General features: G+C 39.0%; 1 protein-coding gene across 4 annotated transcripts in view; it reads right to left on the bottom strand.

The window, feature by feature from the left end:
• Positions 1–13,922, bottom strand: part of Kalrn (kalirin RhoGEF kinase) — a 581,802-nt gene that overhangs the window by 322,678 nt on the left and 245,202 nt on the right. The gene's annotated exons all lie outside the window — the stretch shown is intronic.

Here is a 13,922-nt window from a genome sequence, read left to right as displayed (position 1 = left end):
CTCCCTGCCTCTTTCTTCAGTGATATTTTCAAATTTTAGGTGTGTGATGAACCCAAGATCACCAGTGCTATTTCAATGCGTTTTGGGCACTGTTCAGGCTATGATACACTCTGCTGTACAAAACAGCTCACAGTGTGAAAAGCCATGGAGCTGTGTAATTACAGCCAAGTTGTCAATATTTTCTGTTAGTGGCTCTTAGATTGTAGAAGGAAATCTGCACTAGGTTCTGCTTAAACCCAAAGGGCAGTGTCTTGGCAGGGCAGGACATCTGCGTTGTGAATCCCAAGATAAATACGGGCACCAATCCTGATGATGCTTGAATATCCCCGGGTACTTGCAGCAGGCACAACTCTGTCTGCCCAAGCCTGGCTTCCTTTCCAGGTGAAATACTCAGATTTGTTCCTGTCAGGACTTGGCAGTGGCTCTTCCTCCTGTTAAAAATTTATTTTAAACAAAACTGGTTTATGAAAACACCTTCAGTTGTTCATTGGCAGAGAAAAAAAAAAAAACAGTCTGCCTGATGAGTTGTTCTGGTTGATGTTGTGCATTCATTTTTTGTTTTGTATAATATATCTGCCTAAGACTCTTTTTTTTTTTTTTTTTTTTTTTTGGTCTTTTTCCTTTTTATCGGTGCCGGGAATTGAACTCACGACTGCCTGCTTGCAAGGCAGGCGCTTATGCCTAAGACTCTTTAATGGAGGACTCTTTGGTGCTGGCTCCTTATATTCACTGCCTCATCTGTTGGCAGGTTCACAAAAGCCTTACCTTTCACCCAGATATTCCTGACTTACCGCCATCCATCTGAATGCCACAGCCAGAAAATTCTTGCCTCCTAGAAGTCTTCTATGTACACAAGAAGGGGAGAGAGGGTCCTAGAAAATGTCACCCACTGCCAATGTCACTACCTCTCGCCCCGATCAGGTTTCTGGCTTAGAAGGACTTCACAGCCCTGTAGCACGCACACTTGAAATGAAGAATCGGGAAGGCTTGAGAGGAAACTTGTAAAATACTATTCTCCGACACTGGGGGAGGGGGGAGAGTTTCAACACCTGGCTCAAATCCAGAATTCTGTTCCAATGCTTATTTTGCTTCTCTTTACACAGTTTCAATACTCTATTAAATTACTACTATCTGGAAAAGAATGATAGTCTTCTTAATAGTGAAAACTTCACCAAGCAAGAGAAATATCATAGGTATGTATTATCATGGCTATATCATTAACACAAAAATTGATTATCAAATGTACCCATATAGATGTAAATATCTGAAAGAATAAATGCCAAGTATTAGCAACTGTCAGACAACTCAGTGGGTGGATTATTTTTGTTTCTTTTCACTTGTCTGGTTTTTTTTTTTATCTTAAAACGTAATTAAAAATAAGGAGAAATAAAAGTAACACAGAAATTTCCTTTAGAAATAATTAAAAGGAGGGTTGAATAATTCTAGTTTTTTCCATTACTCTGAATGCTGTAAGTATGAATTCTGGGGTCAGAACTATTTCTTCCACTTAAATGATCATCTGTAGGCCTGATTCCTCATCTTGAAAAATGAGGAAAATATTTACATGAACTCTACAGAGGTGTTTCAGGGATTTTTTTTTTTACCGGTACCAGGTAAAAAACTCACGACGATGCGCTTGCAAGACAGGCGCTTATGCCGCTGAGTTGAATCCTCAGCCAATAAAAGTATGTTTTTATATTTGGCTGTTGTTATTACTTGTTCTTAGTTTATCTTCAAAGTGTAAGCTTAAAACCTAACAAATACTCTTGGAGCTCATTGCACGCAGGCAGAATAGCTTTGCTGTGAGATTTGCATCTGACTCTTCTCGGGTTCATTCCTGGTTCCGGCTTAGTCTCAGCTTAGACAAATGCTGGCTTCCATGCAGCAAGAATGCTCTGGAGGCCCACCCTGCTGGTACAATGTCACAGAAACAAAGGAAGCAGAAAGAATAATGAAGTTGATTTTGTTTCTTTTAACCTGGGCAGGTGGACCTGTGTTGAAGTTAATTATTGGAAGATGCAGTAATAAATAGTTTCTTTTAAAATCAATACCAGCAGACACTGAAGATTTCTTGGGTAACAGCCTTACCCATTCCCTCTCCAGCCTGTGCAGTTGCCTTTTGATAGATGAATTCTATCCTCTCCATCTACACATCACTCTCACTTGCTTCCTTGTGAAATCCAGCGGTTACACATCTGACACTCCTCTGAGGACAGCCGACTCAGAAGCCTTTAGAAAGAACAGTCTCCTCTTAGTTGGCTACTGCTTTTTCTTTTCCTTTCTCTCTTTTCTGGGCTCCATGGTAGGCTCAGTTCCAGCCCAGTTACAAAAACCAAGCAGAATCATACACTGAATCCACAGACTGGCCCTCCCATGACAAAGCCCAATAGGAGCCAACCCAGCCCTTCCCTGGTTCTGGGGTTGATAACTACACTTTTTTCTTTTTCCTAAGAGCCAGCTGGTTTCTTTAAGGGTACTCCAGGAATTCCACTTCTGAACAGCGGCCCATGGCTGGAGACCTGCTGCCTGTTAAGAATCTTTCCACTGCATACTGTCTGTTCTCCACGTTGGAGCTGTGAACACCATTGGCTCCTGGAGGCCCAGCTACTGCGTACCCCCTTCTCTGAGGCAGGATACACCATCACTTTATTGACTTTTCTTGGTTTTGACTGGTTGGAATGGATGACCACTGTTCCATAATGCTTAACTCGTGAGTGATGCATGTCAGTTCAGTACTGTCCTGTTGGCACCCAGCCATCCCAAAGGACAGGCTTATTCTTTTTAACTTAGTAAGCAGATCATGCCACATCGAGTCTTGAGATGACACACGGTACCTGACAGCTTAACCTAGAAGGGAATAAAGCTCAGATATATTCTATCACCAACCACCAGCACTACTGTGGTTACCACTTGCTATTACAAAGGCCACCATTCATGGAGCAACTTCTGTGAACCACATTCTCTGTTAGTCACTTGCCATGTGTTATTTCCATCACATCATTTCTCACATCATTCTTCAGTGTAGCTGTCTTTATCAGCTCAAAAAAGGGCACTGAAGCTCAGAGAAATTAAGTGGTTGTCTTAAGGTGTAAGGCCCAAAATGTAAAGAGCAGACGGACTCCCAAGTGCTGTGCTTTTCTGCACTATACCATATGGCCCAACAGATAAGAGGTCAGAACTGTGGGGCACTTTTCAAGTGGGCTTAGGGAGTTATCAAGGAGGATGAATGAGTTTGAAATTGAGACATTACATTTGCGATGGCTTGCTTTTAGTGGAAAGCAGAAGGAAAGGGATGAAATAATCTCCTGGTGTCGGCCAAGCATGGTCTACCATTTTGTGCTAGAATGTGAAGATGAAGATTCAGGCCAGTCACTGGCCAAGTCAATTGTTAAACTGACTAGGTTTGGCTAAGTTTCTGTAGGAAGCAGAGCCAGCAGAGCCCCATACAATTTGTGTTTCTGGTAAGCCTGGGGACAGGCAAAGAAAGACAAAAAGCAGTGAGAGGATTTCCAGAGGCCTATGATCAAAAATAATTAAAAAGATGTAGTGGGGGGATCATAAAAGTGACTCTGTGATCCAAAGGAGATCTTAGCGACAAGACAGGGAAATGCATCACTCAGTGCTCCAGTGGTCACAGCACTAAGGTAAGGTATGACTAGATATCTGAGGGATGACCCAGATTCAAGGCCAAAAGAGGACTGGGCCCTAGTCGTGGGACACAGTGAGGTCCCTGCCTCCCTGATCATAGAGTCATACAAAGATCTTTGGAATCGGAAGACTAAACAGCAAGATGGTTGAGAGCCTGAGCCTTGGAGCCAGCCTGTAAGGATTTAAACATCAGTTTTATCATTTTCCAGCTTTGTCAACTTATTCATTTAACTTGTTTGCTTCAGATTCCGTATCTTTAAATTAGAAATACCTATTCCATGAGATGTGCAAAGGATTAAATGACACAAAAACACAAAAAATTGGGACAGTACACAGAAAGTACTCATTAGCTATTATTATCATTTTTGCTATTGTTAGGGTTACCTCAATGCAGAAAAAAATGGCAATCAGTGAATTAGATATATCAAATCAAAAGAAGTCTACGACTAGAATAAGTGTCTTGGACTTAGAAGTAGTACAGTGAATACAAGATCACTATACAGTGTACTTCTGTCTAATTTACTTTTTGTTGTTTCTTTAGAATCCTTTGTGAAAGACCAATCTTATTAATCTGTAACCAAGAAGATTTTTAAAAATGAAATAAGGACTTCCCTGCACTTCAGACTAACAGAGTGGAAGGGCTCAAGCCTTTGCTGGTGGTCAGGGATGGAGTGATGGTAACTTTTCAACTGAAGAAACACTGAAACTTAATGGGAGAAAGGCAACAAACATAGTAACAACTGTAAGTTTTTCTTACCAAACTAGTTTCCTGTAGAGCTTCAGAAATAAACTTTTTTAAAAAAATTAAAACACACGGATGATCTCAACTCACTCAAAATTTGAATTAAAAGTGACTGTGTCAAAGTACTTGTGATAGTTAATCTTGATTGTCAACTTGATTGGGAAAATTAGTAAAGCCCACTTCTAGGTATCACTGTGTTTCCAGAAACAACTGGATCTTGTGGGTCTAATACCCTCTGTAGATTAATCCACTGATGAGATTATAATTTGATGGCATTTATGGCAGGTGAGGGGGACTCAGGAGGTGGGGCCTAGCTGAAAGAAGGAAGTTATGGGCCTGGAACTGAGGGTTGTATCTGCCCCCTGGCCCCTTTTTCTCTAGTTCTTCCCTTTTTCTCTGCTTCCTGGCTACCATAAGGTGAGCAGCTTTTCCCCTACACCCTTCTGCACTGGTGTTTCAACTCTGCCATAGGCCTAGAAGCAACAGAGAAAAGTGAGCATACTTTGAAACCTCTGAGACTATAAGCCAAAATAAGTCTTTCTGGGGCAGATATATAGCTCAGTGGCATACGCCCTTGAATGGCAAGCACAAGGTCCTCAGTTCAATTGCTGGTACAAAATAAATAAATAAATAAGTAAAGGCTTTCCTCTTATATACTGTTTATATATATTTTTTTAATCCCAGTGACAGAACACTGACCAACAAAGTCATGGTGGTACACACCTATAATCCCAGCACATTGGCAGGCTAAGGCAAGAGGATCCAAAGTTTGAGCCCTAAGTGGCTACTTAGCCACTTAGTAAGACCCTGTCTCAAAGATAAAAATGTAAAAGGGGCTAAGGATACAGCTCAGTATAAAGGCTGTAGGTTCAATTCCCAGTATCAGAAAAGAAAAAAAAACTGGGGAAGGAAGTAATTAGAGTTGAGGATGTTTATTCCTTAGGGAAAAAAGGTGCCCTCTCAGTGGAAAACTTCCAATAACAAGAAGCACACTGTATCACAGGACATTTCATTCTGCTTTTGGATAGCACATTAAGAGCATCTGGTGGTAAGCCAGGCGTGGTGGCTCATGCCTGTAATCCTAGCACTCGGGAGGCTGAGGTGGGAGGATCGTTGCAAGTTCGAGACCAGCCTGGGCTACAAAGTGAGCTCAAGGCCAGCCTGAACTGCATAGTGAGACCCGGTCTCAAAAAGGACAAAAAAAAAAAAAAAAAAAAAAAAAAAAAAAGCATCTGGTGGGTTAGAAATTATACCTGAATTAAATTAAAATTGGCTTTACTCTACCTTTTAGGCTTATCTCTTCCACAGAAGACCTTCAACTATCAAACTTGCCACCACTGCCTGCTATAAAGCATTTAATCAAAACTGAACATATCTAGTTACTTGAACTTTACAAGCCTGGTGGCCTTCCAAAAATTGCAGTGTATTTTGTCAATATCATTTTGGAAATTTATATTCTAAAATTATATGCAATATTCCATATGTGATTTAAACAGCCAAGGAATAGAGAAAGTCTTGTTTCTCTGAGGCAGAGATATTTTAATTTAATTACCACTCAAAGGCCTTTAACATTCCTCTCTGCTCTAAGAATAAAGTCTAAATCCTGGTATCTAAAGGTCAAGGTTCTTGACGGTTAAGACATGATCTACACCTTTAAAATGTTTTCTATAATGATTCACTTTCCATTACATAGAATCCTTTGCTCTCTCCAACTTATTTTTTTTACCATGTCACAAAAATTTCTAAGAAATTCTAGGAAATTTGAAGACTTATTACTATCATGGTTTTTCTAAAGAATAGAATTGAACATTTTCCATTTTCTTTATCTGATATAACAGAGTATGGCCCTCTTCAGAAATATGATGGCTTATTTGTGTGTTCTTTCTGTCTTCATACTGTTTCTCCAGATTGCTTACTATCCTTAGGTTAGTAGATTTCATAACGATGGGAAACTTCCAAATATAGCTTCACTCCTCCTCTGAGAACATGTCCTTTAGACAAAAATTTTTTTCTATTGTCATTTTCTTTTTTCTTTTTCTTTTTCTTTCTTTCTTTTTTTTTTTTTTTTTTTTGGTGCCAGGGATCAAACTCACAACCTTGCACCTGCCAGGCAGGCACTTATGCTACTAGCTAAATCCCCAGCCCACTAGTTTTGAGCTTAATACTCTAAACAAGGTCTCAGGAACATCTGACATATTCATCTTTTTGTGTTAAAAATATAAGCATACTACATGTTAAACACGTCTTCTGTTAGTTGATAGGAAAATAAGGCTATGCATATGGTTTTTGTTTGTTTTCCTTTAAGCTAATGTGATCTAAGGGTATTTTATTTACAAGGTACTGTTTTTTTTTTAAGTAAAAGAGTAGGCTTTATTCCAAGGATGTGCAGAGCAGTCCATGACCATAGGTGGTCTGGCTTCCTCTACAAGGTACTTTTTAATGTCACCTGTATGTTGCCTGACATATTTCTGGTTTTGGCTTTCTGGGAAAATTTTCTCCTTCTACTTCAAAATTCACTTAAATACTCCAAAGTGATCAGTGAGTTTTCCTCCATTGATATCCTTTTCAAATGTTATAAGATGCCCTCTGCCCCTTGCCAGAAGTCTATCATACTGGTTCTATAGGACACAGTCCAGGAAACTTTAAAACATGCCATATGTATCTATTTGCTTCTTAGACACCCTTCTTTTCTATAGTCACTATATCGCAAGAAATGAGATATAAAAACACCACTTTCAGTTTATTATCCAGAACTTTAAAATCATTAGGAACACAGTCTCAGTGTCTTCTAAATGTGCTATGTGTTCCCAACAGGGGAAAGTAAAATGTAGCAAACGAGAAGTCAATCCATGGACCTAATAAGGGATTTGTGGTAGGTTCTGTAAGGGATATTGGCACCTACTGGCTCCCAATTTTCTGCACCAAGTAATACAAAGTGCTCTTCAAACCTTTTAGTTGGGAGTTACCCACACACGACATGCCTTTCTTCTTCCCGAGAGAGAAACAAGACCCTTCCCCTACCAGTTGATGCCAGCAACCTTGTCCCACTGCTGCACGAAAGGGCTGTCCTGCAGCCACCCCAGTGGGAAAGCTGTCATGCAAGATCTAAAAGAGAAGCGTGTCCTTCTTTCCTACACTGCTTCACTGTCTGCCACTTGCCTACTTCATGACATTAATTCCTCTGCATTTTCCTGGCTTGCTTCCTCACTATTTTTTTCTTCATCTGCCTGAGAACCTTTCATCCCTGCTAAGAATCTGAGTGTGAAAGACTGTCTTATTTAAGCTCTCACTTTTTCTTTCTGCTTGCATTTGCAGCTCCTATAAATGGTCATCTCAGGCAAGAAGTGAAGATGGGACTTACTCCAAAGGTCACTGCATTATCCCCTCCACAGCCATATTTTCTGGATCACCAGTGAAGTAATGCATTCTTCCTAGATTTCACTAGGAATTCTCAAAAACCCAAAGGGATGATTCTGTCCTCTTTGTTATTATGGAACTGCTAAGAATATTCCTGATATATACTTTTTTTTAACACTAGTTAATATACTGCATATTGTTATCTTCAAAGTAGTTGTTCAGATTACAAGATTTAGGCAAAAAAAATCAATGAAAACACAAACTCGTTTTGATGAATTAAGAGATTAGTAGCACAGTTACCTATCTTGCATATGCATACACACATATACATATATACATCTGTATGTACATAATCTTTTCCCTTATTTCTTTTCTCCTTTCCCTCATCCCAGTTTTCTTTCCTTTTGAGCACTTTCTTTACCTTTCATTTCCACCATACCTATTGTACATTTATTTTTCACTAGATTATAATTCCTTAAAGACAGAAATTGTGGGTCTCTTTTAATTTTTCATAGTGCATAGCATGGAGATTTGACGAGACATAGAGGGCTACTGCTCACTCCCAAGGCCAGTATCCCCCTCTCTATGCAGTACCTGGTCTACTTGCCTTTAGTACTGTGGTGGAATCACTAATTATGCTTTGAATATTTCTGATGATCAATATCAATGAGAGATCCAATAAAATGCTTTCCTTCCATTTCCACCTATTATATTGAAAAAATGTTTACTGTGTTCTTTTTAAATTTGAGAAAAAGGAGACTTCCGGGAGAACATGGCGGATAGATAACAGCAGCTACGGAGGCTCTCTGAGTTAGCCAGCTTAGAATCCAGGAATGGTGCGTAGTGGGGAGTCCTAAGCAGAAGGAGATATACCCTGCTGAATCAGGAAGGAACTAAGCTGAGAGAAACCAACTGGAAATGCAATCCCGGTGCTATGATCGGAACAGATAAAATCTCAGCACTGAAGCTGGAACCCAGGCCTCTGGAAGCCGTGATTTGAATTTCCTGCCTCCGCTGCTGCGTCTGAACCGCCACAGCAGGGAGAGAGACGTGAAACCTCTGAGAGCGGGAATCAGTGAACGGAGTTGAGAGCGGGACTGGCAGAGAGCCCTGCATTGACCTGCAGTGAGTGAGAGGAACGGGGACCCCTCCATAGATAAGGAGGCTCCAACAGAGGACATTCTGGGACCGGGCAGACTAACCGTCACAGGATGCTGCAGTGATTTTAGTCGCATATTCCCCTCTCAAGCAGGATTGGTGGGGAGCGCTTGGCCTCGGTGACGCCGCGGACTAAGATCCAGTAGGCTAGCCCAAACCAAGTCCCTGCGCGTGGCAGTGCACCCTAGCAGTGTAGCCTTCAGTAGTTTGACCTGGAGGGGCAGGCCCAACATAATGCTGCCCTAGTCTGTGTCTCCCTAGTACACTGCAGTGGGCAGGAACACCTAGCCAGCGGATTCAAACAAACTGTAACAGACAAAGAGGAAAAAAAAAAAAGAACTGGGCCTCCTATATACGCTTGTATGGAAGGAACAAAAAGTATGGGAAGAGGGAGCAATAAGAAAGCGTCCTCAGTACCCAATCCTGAGAATGCTGATCCAGGAAAGGTAAATGTAAAGGAGAATGAGGACAGAAAACATGCAATATCAGACACGGCACCAATAGACATAAAGCAGTATCTCCGGAGCCTCATAGATGAGTTCAAAAGTGAAGTATTTAATGACCTAAAGCAAGATATAAGTAGAATAGTTAGAGAAATTCTAAGTACCACCCAAGCAAAAACAGATGGTGGAATGGAAGAACAGAAAAAAAGGGGAGAATTGTTTGATGGAGAAAATAGAGAAAACACAGAATACATGAAGGAGGTTCAAAGAGGTTACCAGGAAACTAAAAACTCTATTGAAAGCTGGCATAACAGCTTGAAAGAAACTAAGGATAGATTATCTGAACTGGAGGGCAGATTTGTAATGTGGGAGTATGAAATGAAAAACTTCTTAAAAATAACAAGAAAACAAACAGCAACAATACAAAGGCTAGAAGATGATAAGAGGATCTATAACTTAAGAATGAAGAACATAAAAGAAGAAGTAGGGACACAAACAAATGAAGTACAAAGGCTATTCACAGATATAATCCAGGAGAATTTCCCTAATTTACCAAAAGGTAAAGATACTCAGATGTATGAGGCATACAGGACCCCAGCCACCTACAACCCAAACAGAACAACACCCAGGCATATAATAATCAAAATTCCAGAAATCCAAGAACAGAATATTAAAAGCCGTCAGAGACAAGAAACAGATCACTTAAAAGGGAACACCCATCAGAATTACAGCAGACTTCTTGGCACAAACCATCAAATCACAAAGAGCATGGGGAGAAATAATTCAAGCTTTGAAAGATAATAACCTTCAGCCAAGATTAGATATATCCTGCACAACTGTCCCTAGAAATTGATGGAAAAACAAGGTGCTTCCAGGATAAAGAGGAACTAGGGGAATTTGCAACCACCAATTCAACTTTACAGAGAATACTACAGGATATTCTAAAAATGGAAAATACCAAGATTCCAGAAATAGTGGCAGAGAGGTCACAATGAATGGAGCAGAAAACAAAATGAAGAAGACAAACTGACAACAAACGACAGAAAAAAATCTCAACAGAAATGAGGCAGAGAAGATAGGAAGGTAGGAACAGCTATTTTGGAGAAAACAAGACATCATAATAGCTAGTGCTGATTTAGTATCATCTTGTTTTGAAGTCCCATCAAACTTGTATGCTTCTGTCTCCATCGGTCTTAAAAGGTTGTATCTTATTGGATTTTATTATATATGATAATACAAGTAAAAACTTTTACAGACAAGGAGATTATACAGAAACCATTGTTCATTTTCTATTAATTGGTTCTAAATATCCTGTAATAATGTCATTCTCTTGAATGGTTTTACAGTGTGTTGATATGTTTGATGCTACAGTATACGAAGTTATACTCAAATATTTCAAGGAAAGAGACACTATGGTGACTACTATTATGTCAGGTTATCTGGTGGTGAAACACTATTTTGCTTAAAAGGTTATGTTTTGACCTGTGCTGTTTTGTTATTATGTCCTCTTTTATCTCAATCTCTGTTTTTTATTATTTACTTTTTTATTTGTATCTTTTTAATTAAGGGAAAAATAAAAAAATAGCAGGATATATTATAGTAACCCACTTTGATTTCCTATTAACTTGATTTGAAACCCTGTATTGCTCTCACCATCTTGTTTTGACTGATTTTCCTCTATTCTGTTTTGCTTGATACTACCAAGTTTGAGAGTATAGGCAACAACTGTGAAAACAATAAGATTCATTATGATGCCCATTCTGGTTTGACTATTATCTTCTTTTGAAGTCTTGCAATGTCTCCAATGTTTTGATTTTATTGGTTTTGTTCTTTACTGTTTTGTTCAATTTTATTATAACTGATGATATAGGCAATTCTTTTTAAAATAGCAAGAGGCATTATGGTAACCATTGCTGATCACCTTGTATTCTGTTTTTACATTATGTACTATGTCCATCCTTTTGATTTGACTGACTTTGTTTTGTTATGTCACATTTGGTTTTATTCTCTTCAAAAAAAGTAATAAGAACTGTGGGAGTAATAAAAACCAAAATGTGTAATTGTCATTGTACAAAAGAGAGGAAAAGAAAGTGCTCTAAAGGATATAACTGCATGTATATTTAAGTGTATAAGACAGATAACCATATTACTGAGTTTTGTTGGGATCATTGAACAGAACTGTTTGCAGTCTCACTGTTTGAATGTCCACTTTATATGCTTTAATTCTGTAACCTGAACAACTATTTCTAAGATGACAATATGTAATCTATTAACTAGTGATTTCCTACTGTTTATTTTTTCTGAAATTCTGTATAACTTGTACCCTTTTTCTGTTTTTTTTTCTTTTTCTCCTTAAATAAAATTAAAAAAAATAAAATAAATTTGAGGAAAAAACAAAATAAAAGTGATATAGTAAAACAATTAACCAGAGATTACTGAATGAATTATTTAATTATGCGTATGCTTTTGTTTTTCTTTAAAAGATTTTTTAAGTTATTCTTTCAGAATGTTACCGTAATTTTACTTAATACGTTAGCTGCTTAAATGTGATTTGGTGCTTGGAGACTTTAGATAATACATGTTTGAATGTAAATGCTTGCTAGCTTTTGACCAATTTGGTTTGCAGAAAGAGCAGCATTTCAGATAATGAGGCCATAAACCATGTCACTAACAGAGAAGGCATAACTGTTATCTAAACTACACGCATTTGAGTACTTTCCTACCAAGTACTAATAAATACCCCAGGACAACCTAACAGTATCTTTTTTTTTTTTTTTTAATTTTTTTTTTTTGTCTTGTTTCCTTTTTATTGGTACCGGGGATTGAACTCACGACCGCCTGCTTGCAAAGGCAGGTGCTTATGCCACTGAGCTAAATCCCCAGCCCCTAAGCCTAACAGTATCATACTCTACTCCAGCACCCAAGCAGATATGGACACATCTATCCTTTGACAAGTAGGCTATATGGGTAGCAACTCCATCTTATATTTATTTATACTCCCAAAACACTTGATGTGCCATAAAGAATACAAGCGTATTTTTAAAATCTGCTTTATTCTATGGCCTGAGTCATTTAGTGAGTTTATAGACTACTTGAGTCAAGTATTTATCTGGAGCAGGAGGCATTCCATCATTGTCCAAGTCTTTTGGGTGAACAAGAACACCCTCGGTAGCTCAGACTAAGAAGATCTGTGGATACGGATGCTCTGTCCTTCGGCTGCCTGGACTCCTGTCGTCTGCATACTGGATGCCTCCCCAGCAAAGCCGTCAGCACCTTTCCACGCCACTCAACCTCTCTGTAGCCTATTCAAAGAGTGCCACCTGCAGGATGATCTAAGGACTCCAACTACTTCATTCACCTTCAAATGATTTGAAGAATCTGTTTAAAATGCATTCGCGAGCTACTAAACATAGAATTTAAGTTAAAGTTTAATAATAGATAATGGATTGCTATGTTAAGTCTTCACAGATAGCATTTATATGTATTTTAATGGTTGCTAAAATGTCTTTAGCTCAGAGCAACCATTCACAATTGCCCCTCCAACCCAGAGCAGAGATGCATTTGTCCAGGGACTTTTCTGCCCTTCAACTTTCCCTTGGGGCAGCCACTTGCTCTGCTGTAGGCCTTGCTCTTCCCTGCAGAAGGACAAACTTGTAGGATCTATAACAGATGAAAAAGCTCCTTTTCTTCCCTGACTTGAGAAAACTGTTTGAACTTGAACAAAGAATGGGTACTCGAAACTTCCTCCTCATATCAGCCTTCAGATAAAGAATCATAAAACAATGAGTTGAAAGACTTGTGAACCTCTAATGTACTGCTCAGAATACAACCCATAGCATATGCATAACAAGGGTTTTCCATGCTTTGGGTTTTTCATGGCTCTCTGGCATTGCTTCATAATCTTCTGATTTCCTATCAAATCTGCTCTTTCCAGCCCCTCTTACCTAAATGACAGTACAGCAAGAGAGAAAAGCTACCTGTGTTCTTACCATCTGGTAATCACATTGCACAGAACAAAGCAGGCTTCCTTAATCTTATCCTTAAGAATTGTATTCTCAGGGCCTGGGATATAGTTCAGTGTTACAGTACCTGTCTGGCAAGCACGAGATTGAATTCAATTCCCGGTAACAATAAAAATAAAAAAAATAATAAAAACAAAAAATTTTCTCTGCTGCAAGTGATTACACCTTCCAGCATAACTGGATAGCACTATTTTGTCTTGAAGATGAAGATTTTCAGGATCCTTTTGGAAAACTCTCCAGTAAAGATATATAAGAGTTAAAGTAAAATGTTTAAGGTAGAAACCTTGAGAAAAAATTATGTCATTCCACCATTAGACAAATGAGCAGGACCTCACATACTGCAGCTTTGCACAGACAGAAAATAGTGCTGTTTTCTGGATCACAAGTGAAGCACCACTGCAAGATCAAATATGTGTAAATCTCAGACTAAATGTGTATAAATCTCAGACTACTACTCTGTAAATGATCTAAGGTGCGTCCTTGGGACACATCTTACCCTGTGGATACATGGCCAGCAATTAGATGCCATGTCTTCCTCCAGGTCCTGGAAAG

Source organism: Cavia porcellus, unplaced genomic scaffold (assembly GCF_034190915.1).
Source record: "Cavia porcellus strain 051 isolate PalLab524CR breed Dunkin Hartley unplaced genomic scaffold, mCavPor4.1 scaffold_15, whole genome shotgun sequence".
Lineage (NCBI taxonomy): Eukaryota > Metazoa > Chordata > Mammalia > Rodentia > Caviidae > Cavia > Cavia porcellus.
This window is presented reverse-complemented; position numbering and strand designations above follow the sequence as displayed.